The following is a 14,086-nucleotide window of genomic DNA, read 5'->3' as shown; positions in this document are numbered from 1 at the left end:
TCCATTTTAGATGAGCAGGTCAGAAATGGCCTCTTTGAGAAAAGTTTATTCAAGCCAATACTTGAATAAGAACACAAAGAGGTCATCCAAGGATCTGGGGAAGATGGAGAGGGCACACCAAATTGCAAAGGGTTGAGACGAGTAGGAATTTGGAATATTTGAGTGATAGATAGAAAGCCAGTATGTCTGGGGCAGAATAAGCAAGAAGGAGGTTGGTAAGGAAAAGTCATACAGCCAGATTATAGACGACCTTGAAGGCCATGGCGAGAACGTCAGGCTTTATTCCATCATAGTACCAAGAAAATTACTGTTGACCTTTACGTACAAAAATGACATGGTGGAGCCTCCCTGAGAACACAGAGTGCTTTGGTTATTTTCTGAGATTTGAAATTATCCTATGTTGTTCTCTTTCTCTCTATACCTTTTAGGTAGAGTCAGCTCAATAGATTAAACATTTGTTTAATAAAGTGAAACTTGGTAGAGTGCTTGCCTCACATGCGTGAGGCCCTGGGTTCGACCCTCAGCACCACATAAAAATAAATAAATAAAAATAGATTATGTCCATCTACAACTAAAAAAAATTAAAAAAATAAAGTGAAACTTTTAGAACATTCTATCTGTGACATTAACTGTATCAGATGTAGGCTTCAGATGATGTTTTCAACCCATGTCCACAATTTATAAAACCTAAAACATGCCCCAGTGAAGATTCTAGTATGTCCTTGGGTGAGGAGAAGGGAAGCAGATTCACTTCTTTTTCTTATTTCCACTGAGAAACAAAACAAAATTAAACAAAAATACCTAGTTTTTCATACTCCCACAACCGATAAGAGTCAATCCAGTCTAGTTGTTCTCTCTATAGTTTCTGATTAAAAAAATAGAGAATTGTAAAATTTTCAAATATGACATTGTTATGTGTTTTTCCTACTGCATCCAGCTTCTCCCAAGTTGAGCATCTGGGATCTTAATCCTATTATTAACCAACTGAGAGCATAATTCAAATACTGCACTGAATTTGAGGTTCTATCATCTTCTGTCTGTTCATGCATTATTGTGCTACAAAAGTCAGTCCTATGGAATTAGAACTTTGCAGAAGGATCAGAGTAGATATATATGTTGCATGTCAGGATACCCTTATTCTGGAGTTGGTTCTCTCTCTATTCTGTTAGCCCAAACTCATCATTTGATCTCTTGGCTTTGCCTCTTTGCCTCCAACTAAATTCTTGACCTGCAAAATGTGAAAATTATATCAGTTCATCAGTAAGTTTTCCTTCAGGAATAAGAATGTTTCAATAAAATTGGCTTACAACCAAAAAAGAGGCAGGGTTTGTCCTTGGCAAAATTGTGAGGGGGGTAAAAATCATCACTGTTATCTGGTTTCATTTTTTTTTTTAGCACTGCCTTAAAAGGACAAAACTCAAAATGTGGAACTTCTAGCATTACCTGGTAAATTGAAAACTATTCTAGAGGGTAGTGAGCTTCCCACACCCTTAACCTGCATAGGTTATCCCACTATGCTGGTCATAACCTATTCTATCTCTGTAAATATGCTTATCTGGAAGCTTTGGCATCTTAGAAGAATTTCCATATTTATGTTTTTGCCAGAATTAGGAATCTTCCCTACTTCCAAGTTGTTTCAAAAATCCCAGTAAAATTCCACAAGTTTCTTCCTTTACATTTTCTTTCTTTTCTACTTATCCATTGCTTACCTTATCAAACAGCTAATAACCCATAGATAAGGTTCAGTTCACCGTGTCTCCAGCCACACTGATGAATGATGGATGAATTGAGGCACATGATAAAGTTTGTCACCTCCCATCTGAAGTGGAAACTTGGGGTAAGGGTGTTAGGAATCAGTGTTGAGACTCAGGTCAGCTAGTCTGCTCGCAAATCCATGGAAGAAAAAATGAATTAGGTAGAAACACATCATGTGTGGCTACAAGTAAACCATTTCCTTTCCTCCTGCTCATCACTACTATTCACAAAATAAGTTACATGTTTCCTAATCATTTTAAGGTGAACAACTTTACAGTCAGTGTCTGCTATTTTCTTGATGTTTTAAACCAGGCCAAACCACCCATGTACCAGAACCAGCTAGTTCAAGAAAACAGACCTCATCTGAGGAAATTACTAAGGACTGCTCTCTTCCTATTTGCTTGTGACTCATTCACATGGCTCTCATCTTCTGATCCCGTGTTTAGATGTCTTCAGAGTCTCCATCTAGTCAGAATCCCAATGCCTGGAATCATCTGTTGGGGATGAGAGAAGGTATCGGGCATGTTTGTAGAAAAGGAAGGCTCACTTCCTAGCCTGGACATGAAAATAGTTCTTGTGCTTTCTAGTTACTCTGATGCACTTTGGTATTTTTAAAAGACATTTTCAAAGAGGAAGAACTGTCCTGCTGGGTCACTTTAGTCATAAATTCCTACATTAGCACATCAACGTTTGCATGAAAACAGCCCTAAAACATGAGATGAAACTGTTTGCCTGTACCTAGTGCCTTGCAGCCCGGACATTTCTAGTAAAATGACTGTTATTTTATCCCTTTCACTTTTTTTTTTTAGATGGACACAACGCCTTTATTTATTTTAGAGAGAAAGAGAGAATTTTAATATTTATTTTTTAGTTTTTTGGCGGACACAACATCTTTGTTTGTATGTGGTGCTGAGGATCGAACCCGGGCTGCATGTCAGGCGAGCGCGCTACCACTTGAGCCACATCCCCAGCCCTAGAGTGCTTGACTACACGTGTGAGGCCCTGGGTTCGATCCTCAGTGTCACATAAAGATAATAATTCATTATAACTAGTAATAATAGGTAGTTAATAATTAATAATAGGCTGGGCTTGGTGGCACATGCCTGTAATCACAGTGGCTCTGGAGATAGAGGCAGGAGGATCTCAAGTTCAAACTCAGCCTCAGCAATTTAACAAGGTGCTAAGCAACTCATGAGACCCTGTCTCTAAGTAAAATACAAAAATAGGGCTGGGGATGTGGCTTTGTGGTTGAGTGCTCCTGAGTTCAATCCCTGGTACCCCACCCACCACCAAAATTAATAATATACCAATATTGACTCATCAATTAAGGAATGTACAACACTAATAGGACATGTTAATATTAAAGCCAGGTGAGATAATGCACACCTATATCTCAGCTACTTAGAGGAGGCTGAGACAGGATTGCAAGATCAAGGGCAGTCTCAGCAATTTAGTGAGACCCTAAGCAACCTTGGAAGAACTTGTCTCAAATTAAAAGGGCTGGGGATGTGATTCAGTGGTTAAATTCCCAGCACCAAAAAATAAACAAAAAAAAAAAAAGAGGCAGGGAGTTAGGGTTATAGCCCAGTGGTAGAGTGTCCCTGGGTTCAATCTTAGTACACACACAAAAAAATTAATATTAAAGAGAAGCATAAAAGAACTCTTTTGCTCAGTTTCCCCATAAACCTAGCAGCTCTGCTTAAAAAAACAAAACAAAACATATATGTATTGAGTCTGACACAAATGATCAGGAGACACTGAAAATGAAAAGATGGTCAGAAACCGGCCCAGCATTCATCAGGCTGTGTGATGATTTACCTATGGGCTCTCTACCACTTGTCCTGGGAGGGAAGAGGAATATTTGCAAATTTATGTCCTGTTTTGGGGCCAATAGTTGGAAAGCAGAAAACTTTTTGTCTGTTTCTTCTCAATTGCCTTCAGATCAAAATAGTATTTCAACATTGCTTAAGGTGGCACCTTTTGGTCTCCCTACAGTGCATTGCTTTTTCTCTCTTGTTATAATTAATCCTTTCATCATCTTCTTATTCCTTTTTACACATTCAGGGCATAACATATTATCTTCTAGTCCTGAGGGTGGAAAAATATAGGCAGGTAACAGGAAGAGGGAAATCATCCTCTTGGGAGTGTCAGGGACCCAAGTCTGACCTGCATGGAACTGCAGTCGAACCCAGCCTGCTGTTTCTGCAGAAAGAAATTGGCCATGGACCACACACCACCTGACACCAGAGGTTTGCAGCAAAAAGGCCTCCACAGAAGTAGGGATGGGACACGAATTCACAGCCTTGCTCTGATTGGCTCTGGCAGCGATCCTTGCCCAAGATGCCAATATGGACTCCTGAGCTGAATTTACCACTTCAATCATGTTAGTCTCTTCCTCTCTTTTAACCTTATTATGACTTTCCTGAAGCCCTGCTGCATTGGCCACTGCCTTCCATTTCCTGGAAACTGGCTTCAATCTGGCCTCCCGAGATGTTTCAGGAATATCATATTTTTGTCCGGGATATGCATGCTTCTGTAGCCTCAAATAAACCTCTATTTTCTGGCCATCAGTACTCAAATTAAGTTGTTGGCACCAGTTTCGCAAAGTATCCCGAGAAACCTTATTAATTGGAGGCAAAATGGTCGGCAAGGGAAGGGGTCGTATTTTACAATTAGGTTTTATTTCAGGAAAGCAGACTTCCTGTTTGATTTCTGCAGTTGAAGAAACACTTGTTTCTATTGGATACTCTTGTTCTTCTGTAACTGGGACCAGTGTTAAAATCACATTTTCCCCATCGAATTGCTCCTCAAGGAAGTTCTTCTCAGTGACCCTGTCATTTGCGCCTGACATTTCCAGGAACACCGGGAGACGGCAAAGGAACTGGGCTCAGGACAGCTATGTTGTGTGCTCCTTGTATCCCTTTCACTTTTATGTGCCACATTTTCAATGACTTGCCCCAGTTCAATATTACTGTTATTATTTCTAACCATTTCATACACTGAAAGGAAAAACATAAAACATTCACAAATCAGGCTCCAGGAGGGACAGGAAGCTCACTCAGCTTGAATTTTCATTGTGGCTAAATGCAGGAATAGAGCCAGGTAATAAGGAGCCACCAAATAAAACAAAGCTGAAAAATTAACTAGTATCTATCGGGCTTTCTCTGTTGATGGAGATAAAATCTTAAACATTCATTTCCTGACTCCAAAATCATAATGAAAATGTTCATGACAAGCCTATTAAAGATATTCTTTTTTAAAAGAGTTTCAATGACATAAATCCCCAGAAATGGGCTAGAACCATTTGTGGTATAAACAGTTTTAAAAGTCAAATACTGAAATAATTTTAGGGTTATATAGATGTGTATATATTTTACATATGATGCTGTTGAAAGGATGTCACATGATAAGATAAAGGCTATACATTGGATTGCTGGAAATTGGTGCAACCACTCTGGAAAGCAGTATGGAGATTCTTTAGAAAACTTGGAATGGAACTACCGTTTGATCTAGCTGTTACACTCCTTAGCATATATCCAAAGGACTTAAAATCAGCATACAATAGTGATGTATCTACATCAATGTTTATAGCAGCTTAATTCATGATAAGTAAGCTATGAAACCAACCTAGGTGCCCTTCAACAGATAAAAGGATGAAGAAAATGTGGTATATATACACAATGGAATATTAATCATCCATAAAGAAGAATGAAAATATGACATTTTCAGGTAAATGGATGGAAATGGAGACTATCATGCTAGATGAAATAAAACCAATCCTCTCAAACCAAAGGCTGAATGTTCTTTCTGATATGTGGATGCTAACACAAAATATGGGAGGGGAGGAGGGAAGAACAGAAGTTGTTTGGATTAGATGAAGGGGAATGAAGGGAAGGGAGGGGAATGGGAATAGGAAAGACAATAGAAGGAATCGGACATAACTTTCCTATGTTCACACATGACTACGTGACCAGTGTAACTCCACAGCATGTACAACCACAAGAATGGGAAGTTATACTCCATGTATGTATAATATGTGAAAATACACTGTACTGTCATGTATATCTAAAAAGAACAGATGAAAAATAAACTTTAAAAAGGCTATATTGGATGTGGTCCACCAGAGTAGAGATTCTTTAACAGAAGTTTAGGAAGGAGTAATCCATTTGTCCATTGTTCATTCATTTATTTCAGTAGGTGCTGTGATGTGTTGCTCTGATATCCCCCTTTGAGACTGAGTCTCTTAATACCCCACCTCTCTGAGGGTTGACCGCTGATAATTCATAGTTCAGTGCTTCCTTAGGAGAATTTTCCCTGGCTGAAGGGAGTTGCCTCATCCCTAATTGCCCATCCCCCAGGGAAGCTCACTTGTCTGAGTGGTCTATTTGGAAAAACAAGGCTAGACTCGATTCTCTCCCCACTGGGGGCTTCTCTGAAGGCTCTTCTTGCTCATCTGCATTTAACTCACAGTTCAACTCTTTTAATTATATGTATTTCTCGAAGATCACTCCTTATAAACTTTCTGAGAACAAATCTCTGCTTCAGGGTCTGGTTCCCAGGGACATGATGTAGGACATTTATCAAATAATTCTGAGCGTCTATCATATCCTGAATGTGGTTCTTCATACTGGGGAAGAAAAAATTCTTTCTATCATAGAGCTTACATTCATGGGGGCTCACAGAGTTTATATTCATGAATATTACAAAAGAAAGCTTTGGATAGTGATAAATGCTATGAAGGACATAGAACAAGAAAATGTGTTTGAGACTCTTGGAGTGTGTGCATGTGTGTGTGTCTATGTATGTTCACACATGCGTCTAGGGAAACCCAGATTTATTTATTTATTTTTAAAAAATGTTTATTCTTTAGTTATAGTTGGACAAAACCTTCGTTTTATTTATTTATTTTTATGTAGTGCTGAGGATTGAATCCAGGCCTCGCATGCGTTAAGACAAGCGCTCTGCCGCTGAGCCACAATCCCAGATTAAAGAAGTGATGTATTTTGTGGAGCCCCTTGAATGACAAGAAGGAGTTGATCATACAAATAGCCCAAGAAATGAAGTTCCAGACAAGTACAAAAAGGACTTTGGCAACCCACATTATGATCGCCATTGAGGATGAGTGAAGCATTTATTCCAAGAGGTCGGAGCTCTATATGTAGAGTGACTTTTAAATGGATCCTAGGTAGAAAACACTTCAACTAATCAAATCTCTTCGTTCTTGTTCCTTGTTGTGTGACTTGGAGCTTATAAGAACAGTGAATGTTCCAAATGAAAATTCTAGTGTTATTCACTGAGAGAGTCAGTTTGTTACCCTGCCCAGGGTGAAAAGCCAGTTCTCTGTGTCCAGCGATCTGTAGCTCTTCACTTCTGAAGGCCATTGGTCTCAGGAGGATCTTGAAAAAAAAGTGCTTTGTTTTTTTCATACTTATTTCCTACTACTTCTAGAAAGCACCAACCCCTCCCCCATAGTATTAGGAATGAGATAATTTCAGGAAGCACTGCATGCTTTTCTCATATGTCAGAATAAATTGTTCATGTGTAATATAAAATTCAGTCTTTTTCCTCCTCCACTAAGTATTTCTGAAAGGATCCCATTACTGTTTATTAGTTGGATACAAACAGGATAATAAAGGATACTCGTAAACTTTATGGGTTTCTCTTACCTTTCTCTTTCAACACTGTCAGTGGCTTAGTGATGTATTTGTCTCTGATTAAAAATTTTATTTTTCACTGGGTATCTTATAAATAGCTTGGCAAAGTGGTATGGAGGAATTTTTATGGGTATGCCCCATAAAAAATAATCAGAGGTAGGACCAAGGGAAGTCTATATGGGCTTTCTTTAAGTATTAGAAGCTATTTCTTGGGATGTTGCTATGTCCCACCAGGATTCAGAGTTAGGACAAAGGGTTGGAATTTGTGCCTATCCAGAGTGTACCTCACCACAAGGTGAAACATTCTGAAAGTCATAATTCTCCAAAAGTGGACTTAATTGCCTCTGAGGTAATTACTTTTATTGTTCAAGGCATTCAAGTTGAGACTAGATTGCTAAAAAGTTCTCAAGTGTTCAGAAAGTGTTTCTCCATCATATGTCAATTTGAGTTAGATGAACTTGTAGAGCTCCATTTATGAGTTAGATGAACTTGAGGGTTCCATTCATTGATTCCATGGCATGAGATAAACACTGTGACCAGAGTGAGGAAATGCCGTTTATAGCAAGCCATTGAGGTTTTGGGGGTTGTTTGTTATTGTGGCAGGACTGAGGGCATCCTGATTACTACAGAAATACACTAGCTTTGCAATAGCTGAGTCTCTTAATGATCATGATAGTCAAAATTATAATAATGATGTTGGCATTTTGTATGCTGTAGGCATTGAGCTCAGTAGTTCATATACATCCTTTCATTTCTTCCTCATAGCCCTTTGATGAGATGTGTATTATTATATAGTTGTAATAAACAAGAATGAGGCCTAGAGTTTGAGGGACTTATTGAAGGTCACACAGTTCATGAGTGACAGCTAGAATCTGATCTTGGTCATGGATGAGTCCAGAATCCAGGTGCTCAGGCAAGTCCTTGTGTTGTCATTCCTCTTCTTCAATCTGAGTCTTAAACTTCTCATCTGTAAGGTGAGGCTAGAAACATTACTGCCACATCACTTTTCTTCCATTTGATGCTGTTTTGTGGAAAGAACAGGGTGAAGAAATCTTTCCTCTCTCTCTCTTTTTCTTCTGCTTCCTGGAATAATGGAAGCACAATCTCAAAACAGATTCCAGAAGATGGGTGGCAATGGGATATTTAACTAATTGTGAATTATCCTTGTTTGACCTTTTTTGGCTATATGACAAAGCAAGGATTCAGTGTGATCTGGTGATGCATGCAGTGGTATGTGACAAGATGCCATGGCTCCTTAGAGGCTGCAGTGAGGTGCAGGGTCAGAATGAAATCTGGCCTTGTGGCTCATTTACAACAAAGACTTGAGACAATTGGCATGATTTCAGTGTAGCTGGGGACGGCTGGGTCCAGCAGGACCAAAGAAACTCCTGTCTCCTTGTGGCCTGAATGGAAGCAAGAAACACATCTGAAAAATCTGAAAAATCCTGAAGATCCAGCCACTAGTCTGTTACATGAAATAGTAGGTGGGTTGGAGAGTGTGATAACATGCCACAAAAGACCACAGAAATAATTGGGCACAAGTTTTACTCAGATTGTTTGTATATCAGCCATTTTTTTTTTTTCTGAAACAGCCTGAAAAATACACTACACTCAGGAAGGAAATAGAGAGGCCATTTTTTTCTTTTTTCCCCTGGTAACTTTGTATTCCTCTCTCAACAGCTTCTTTCCTCACAAAAGTGGCCATTTCCATGGCCTTCTTTTATAAAATTTCTATGCATATATGAAGTTTGACCCATTCATATTGTAAGTGAATCAATCCTCCCTAGCAGCAGTTTGTAACCCTTGTATGATTAATCCCATTTATCTTGGTTTTTTTGGAAGCTTGTATTATTAGATTGATCCAAAGAAAGCAAAACTATTCACCTGTCTGAGCAATATCAAGTGTGAGTGTGTTTATGTGTGTGTGTGTGTGTGTGTGCGTGTGTGTGTGGTGGGAGCTGGACAGGAAAACAATGAGATGGGAGAGAAAGAGTGAGAGAGTCAAGGGAGAAAATATTAATATCATTTTCATTAATCCTTTTATCATGGGGACTTTGACATCAATATCCTTTCAAATTAATATCCTTGCCAGAAGTACTAGGATCACAAGTCAATGCAAATAAACAAAGGAAGAGTGCTCAGGTAGTGATAGATGAGGCAGTAGCTGCTGTTGTTATTTCTCCTCCTTGTTATCTCTTTACATTCTATTTTCATTCTTTTAAAAAAACGTGGTAAAATGTACATAAAATTTAGCCCTCAAGAGTTTGCAGGATAGAATCACAGTAGTCATGCTTTGAAGTTGGAAGTGGATTTATGGGAAAGTTAGAAATAAGCCAAGTTCACTTTCAATTCTTATCACACCATGGGAGCTTCAGGGTTTCTCATGGACTTTGCAAATCATAGGCCAAAGACTGCACAGGAGAAGGTCACAACCTTTGAAATGAATGGAGAAAGAAGTGACTGATGAGAGAGCCAAAGGCCTTGCTGGGACACCTGTGTGGATTGTCTTCATACATATTATTACATGTAGAATAATACGTAGAATAATAAAATGAGCCTTGCCAAAGGGCCATGCATTTCCTTTCTTGGCTTTGAGATATGTTTCTGAAAACTCCCAAGTAAGATTGGAACAATGTCTTTCCACCTCTTTTCAGTATCCCTTCTATTGCCACTCAAAGAGCCTTTTGAGGTGATTTTTTCCTCCCCTTTTCTCCATGAAAATTTAATTCCACAGTTATACTTTAAATCTGTTATGTATGGTATGTATTTCTATGTTTTACCTATAATAAGAGTAAGATTTTTTTGCCTCCTTCCATGAATCAGTTTTACCCCTTGACGGTGGTATTGCCCTCATAAGAATACCTGGATTGGAAGAGTGCATGTCACAAGTCACACTATAAAAACGTGTAAAATGAGTTTTCTGTTCATTTAGTACACATGCAATGATAAAGCGGAAATTGCCTATTATCTCCACTTTCTCATTCTCCCTTTCTTCTTAAGTAACAAGTTGCAAATATTTAGCTAAACATCTCACCATCAACTGAAGAACTATATTTTCAGGGCTTCTGGACGTGTTTCTTTCAACTGTCTGAGCTGAATGGCTGCATTTCTTAGCATCCTTGGTAGACTTCCTTTGACCACCTGACCAAGTTATGGCTAATGCCTTATAAGCAGAAGGAGATAAGTAAATGTCTACATTAAGCTATTGTAGTTTGAAGGTCTCTGTTACAGAGAACCTAACAGTTCCATTTTCATTACACCTTAAATTATTCATCAGTGTATACAATTGGTTCCAGAGAACCAATACAAGTTCCATTTTCATTACACCTTAAATTATTCATCAGTGTGTACAATTAGTTTACATTTACATTTATCAGGCTACATTCCCTATGTATTTTCCAGAATTTCTTCCTATGCCTTCTTTTCTATCCATCACCATAATTGTAATAAATTGCATTAAATAATTGCATAGAAATGCAGACCAAAAAAGTAATGGAACTTTATATGTATAATATTTGCTATAAAAAGTTGATTACAACAGATGGACATACACTTTGCATTTATGATTTATAAAACATATATGATTGAATTATGAATAAGGGGGCTTCTCAATTAGGAACAGACCATTGAATATTGGAATAAACAGGAGACAGCTGGAAGAGAATAAAATTGAGGAAAAATAAGATTTGATAAAAATCAGAAGTGATAGAAACAATTTATTTTTTAGATTCACCTAGAAAAAAAGAAGAAAAATGAAGTATTTGGGAATTCACTTAAGGGTGATATTGATTAGCAGGAAAAATAAAGTTCTAACAGTCAAAATATCTGTCAAAGGAAAAGGTTAGTAGTTCAGTGGTAGAGCACTTGCCTAGCACACACAAGACTCTGGCTCCAATCTTCAGTATCACCAAAATAAATCAATAAATAATTAAACAAACAAACAAATAAATAAAAACATAAGCCCTTAAGGAAAGAATGGAATTCCAGCCACAGTCAGACTGATGCTGATTTGGATCAGGCATTTGCCCACTGATACAAAAAAGCCTGAAAGACCTGTCACCTGCAGGCTTGGTGTAAGAGCTATCAATCATTTAGCTTAAAAATGAGGGGTAACAGGTGACATCTGGAACAGGATTTTCTGAATTTTTTGTGTATGTGTGCTGGGAATTTGATAGTGAAGACTTTTTTCGTGGTAACCAGCAGAATCATTCACAATGAAGTTCAAAATTGGGCAATAAAATCATAGACCTCTTAGAGATTTGAAAAGAAATAACAAAACGCACAAAAAGGACCGAGTCTGGTTGCCTTATAAAACTGGATCAAGAGAAACCATCTGACAGGATGGAGTGTTTTGCTGAATTTAAGATTATATAAACACATAAGTTTTCTTCCCAAGTCATGAATCACACACAAAAATGTTGCACATGCTGTATGAATGTTTACATAGCAGACATTGTTAGTGTCTAACCAATAGTCTTTCTTCTTTACTTTCCTTTTTTTTCCTTGTTTGGTTCTTTGTAGTCACACATGACAGTAGAATCCATTTTGATATAATTATGCAAGCATGGCATATTTCTTATTCTGATTAAGGCCCCATTCTTGTGGATGTACATGATGGTGAGACTCATTGTGGTATATTCATATATGTACATAGGAAAGTTATGTCTGATTCATTGCACTGTCTTTCCTTATCCCATTCTCCTCCCTTCCCTTCATTCCTCTCTGTCTAATCTACTGAACTTCTATTCTTTTTACTTTCTTCTTAATCAAATCAAACCATATTTTAGTTGGAGAGGCACCAGAGACTGGATCAGCCTTGGTATAAGTCAGTCATGGAGCTTCCCTTCTCTTTTGAGGGATTTTCACTTTCCCAGCCACCTTTGCAGCCAGGAGCAGTCACGTGACTCAGTTCTGGCCAATGAATTATCGATTGAAAGTCTTCTAGGGAGTATCTGCGAAAGATTTTCTTCTCTAATAAAAATGAAAAGCTCTGTAAGGAGAAAAAAATTGTTTCTCCTTATTCATTTTGCTCTGCTTGGGATGCTAGTGTGGTGACATGCTGAACTGCTCTATATGGATCCATTTGTAAACTTGAAGTGACATATAGGAAGATAAAAAGCTTATACAGGGAGGTTGATTGAATGTAATTATGGAAAATGTCTGATTTTTAAAAAAAATTTTGAGCATGGATTTTTTTTTTGAAAATATTGTTCAGTTACTAAATCACTGCGTGGTGGGGTGGGGGGAGACCATGAACACAATGGTGTAAATTTGATGATGAATGAGGAGCAGAGCATAGAAACTAACCAGGGAAGTAAGAATCTCCTTATTTGGTAGTAAGGCTGACGGTTTGATGCTAACATTATCCTTCCTCCCAACTAAGCAATATCAAAGGCAGTGAGCATTAAGTTCTGAGCTTTCCTTAGTGGATTCAGATTGAACCGTACTCTGATGGAAAATTTTTGGGAAAAAAGAGAAGACATAAAAGAAACACTCATCTGCTTCCTGAGTTAGGGTATATTTTCTTTTGTCAGTTTGGTAATGATAAAATGAAATAATTTTAGCTAATTCTGAATTGTTCTTATCAATCTTTGAACTCATATTAGTTTTGGGGAAATTAGTTAATTCAAATAGCCTCATTGTTGATGCCTCCTAGAGCTTGTTTACTACTTATAGCCAAAAGCATTCCTAATGCATACCAACAGTAATTCCAATATGTGTGGATTAAAAAGGAGATAAGGGTCAATGAAGGGAATGGCGAATGTCTACATATGGTGTTTGCCGATAATGACATTGAAATGAAACATTACACAAATAAGAGTTCTGAATGATGTGCAAATAGAAGAGAAAATAATATATGGTGGTAGAGAAAATAATATATGAATAATAATATATGAAAATAAAATATAAAAGTAAAATAATATATTAAATAGATGAGAAAATAATATATGGTCCAGGTGGTAGAACTAGTACAAGTTCAATATAACAGCAAGAGAGAATTAGAAGACCTAGGTTTAAACTTGTCTCCAGTACCTACCAGTTGAGTGACTCTTGGTAGATACAATAGCTTTTCAAAATCCAGATTCTTGATTTGTGAACAATAATAACATCTTCAAGGGGGTTGTTGAAAGATTTCAGGTGGCATATACAGTTATGCACCACATAGTAATGTTTTGGTTAGTGATGGACCACGTATATGACATTGGTCCAATAAGACTCAATAGACTGGAAAAATCCCTATCACCCAATGACAATGTTGCTGTTAGAATGTTGTAATATAACATATTAGTTAAGTGTTTGTGTTGATGTTGGTGTAACAAACCTACTGTGCTGTCAGTCATGTAAAAGTGTAGCACATATAATCATGTGCAGTACAGAAGATTTGATAATGATAATAGGTATCTATGTTACTGGTTTAATTATTTACTATATTATACTTGTTACCATTATTTTAGAGTATACTTCTACTTATAATAAAAAAGTTTTCTGTAAAACAGTATGCCATGTTATGCGGACAGGAGCATTTACAATTTACATCAATAGCCACCCTGAGTGATTGCTTATATCATCTTAGTTTGTGTGAGTAACCTCTGTAATGTTCACATAAGATGAAATTGCCTAATGACACATTTATCAGAATGTACCTGAGTTGTTAAGTGATGCATGACTATACTAAA

The 14,086-nt window shown here is 37.5% G+C and overlaps 1 pseudogene; it reads right to left on the bottom strand.

The window, feature by feature from the left end:
- Positions 1-3,697: 3,697 nt before the first annotated feature.
- On the bottom strand, positions 3,698-4,606 carry LOC114096573 (developmental pluripotency-associated protein 2 pseudogene; annotated as a pseudogene).
- Between the last annotated feature and the right edge of the window lie 9,480 nt (positions 4,607-14,086).

This window comes from Marmota flaviventris, chromosome 13 (assembly GCF_047511675.1).
Source record: "Marmota flaviventris isolate mMarFla1 chromosome 13, mMarFla1.hap1, whole genome shotgun sequence".
NCBI lineage: Eukaryota > Metazoa > Chordata > Mammalia > Rodentia > Sciuridae > Marmota > Marmota flaviventris.
Note: the sequence above shows the minus strand (reverse complement) of the source record. Positions and strands in the feature narration are given on the sequence as shown.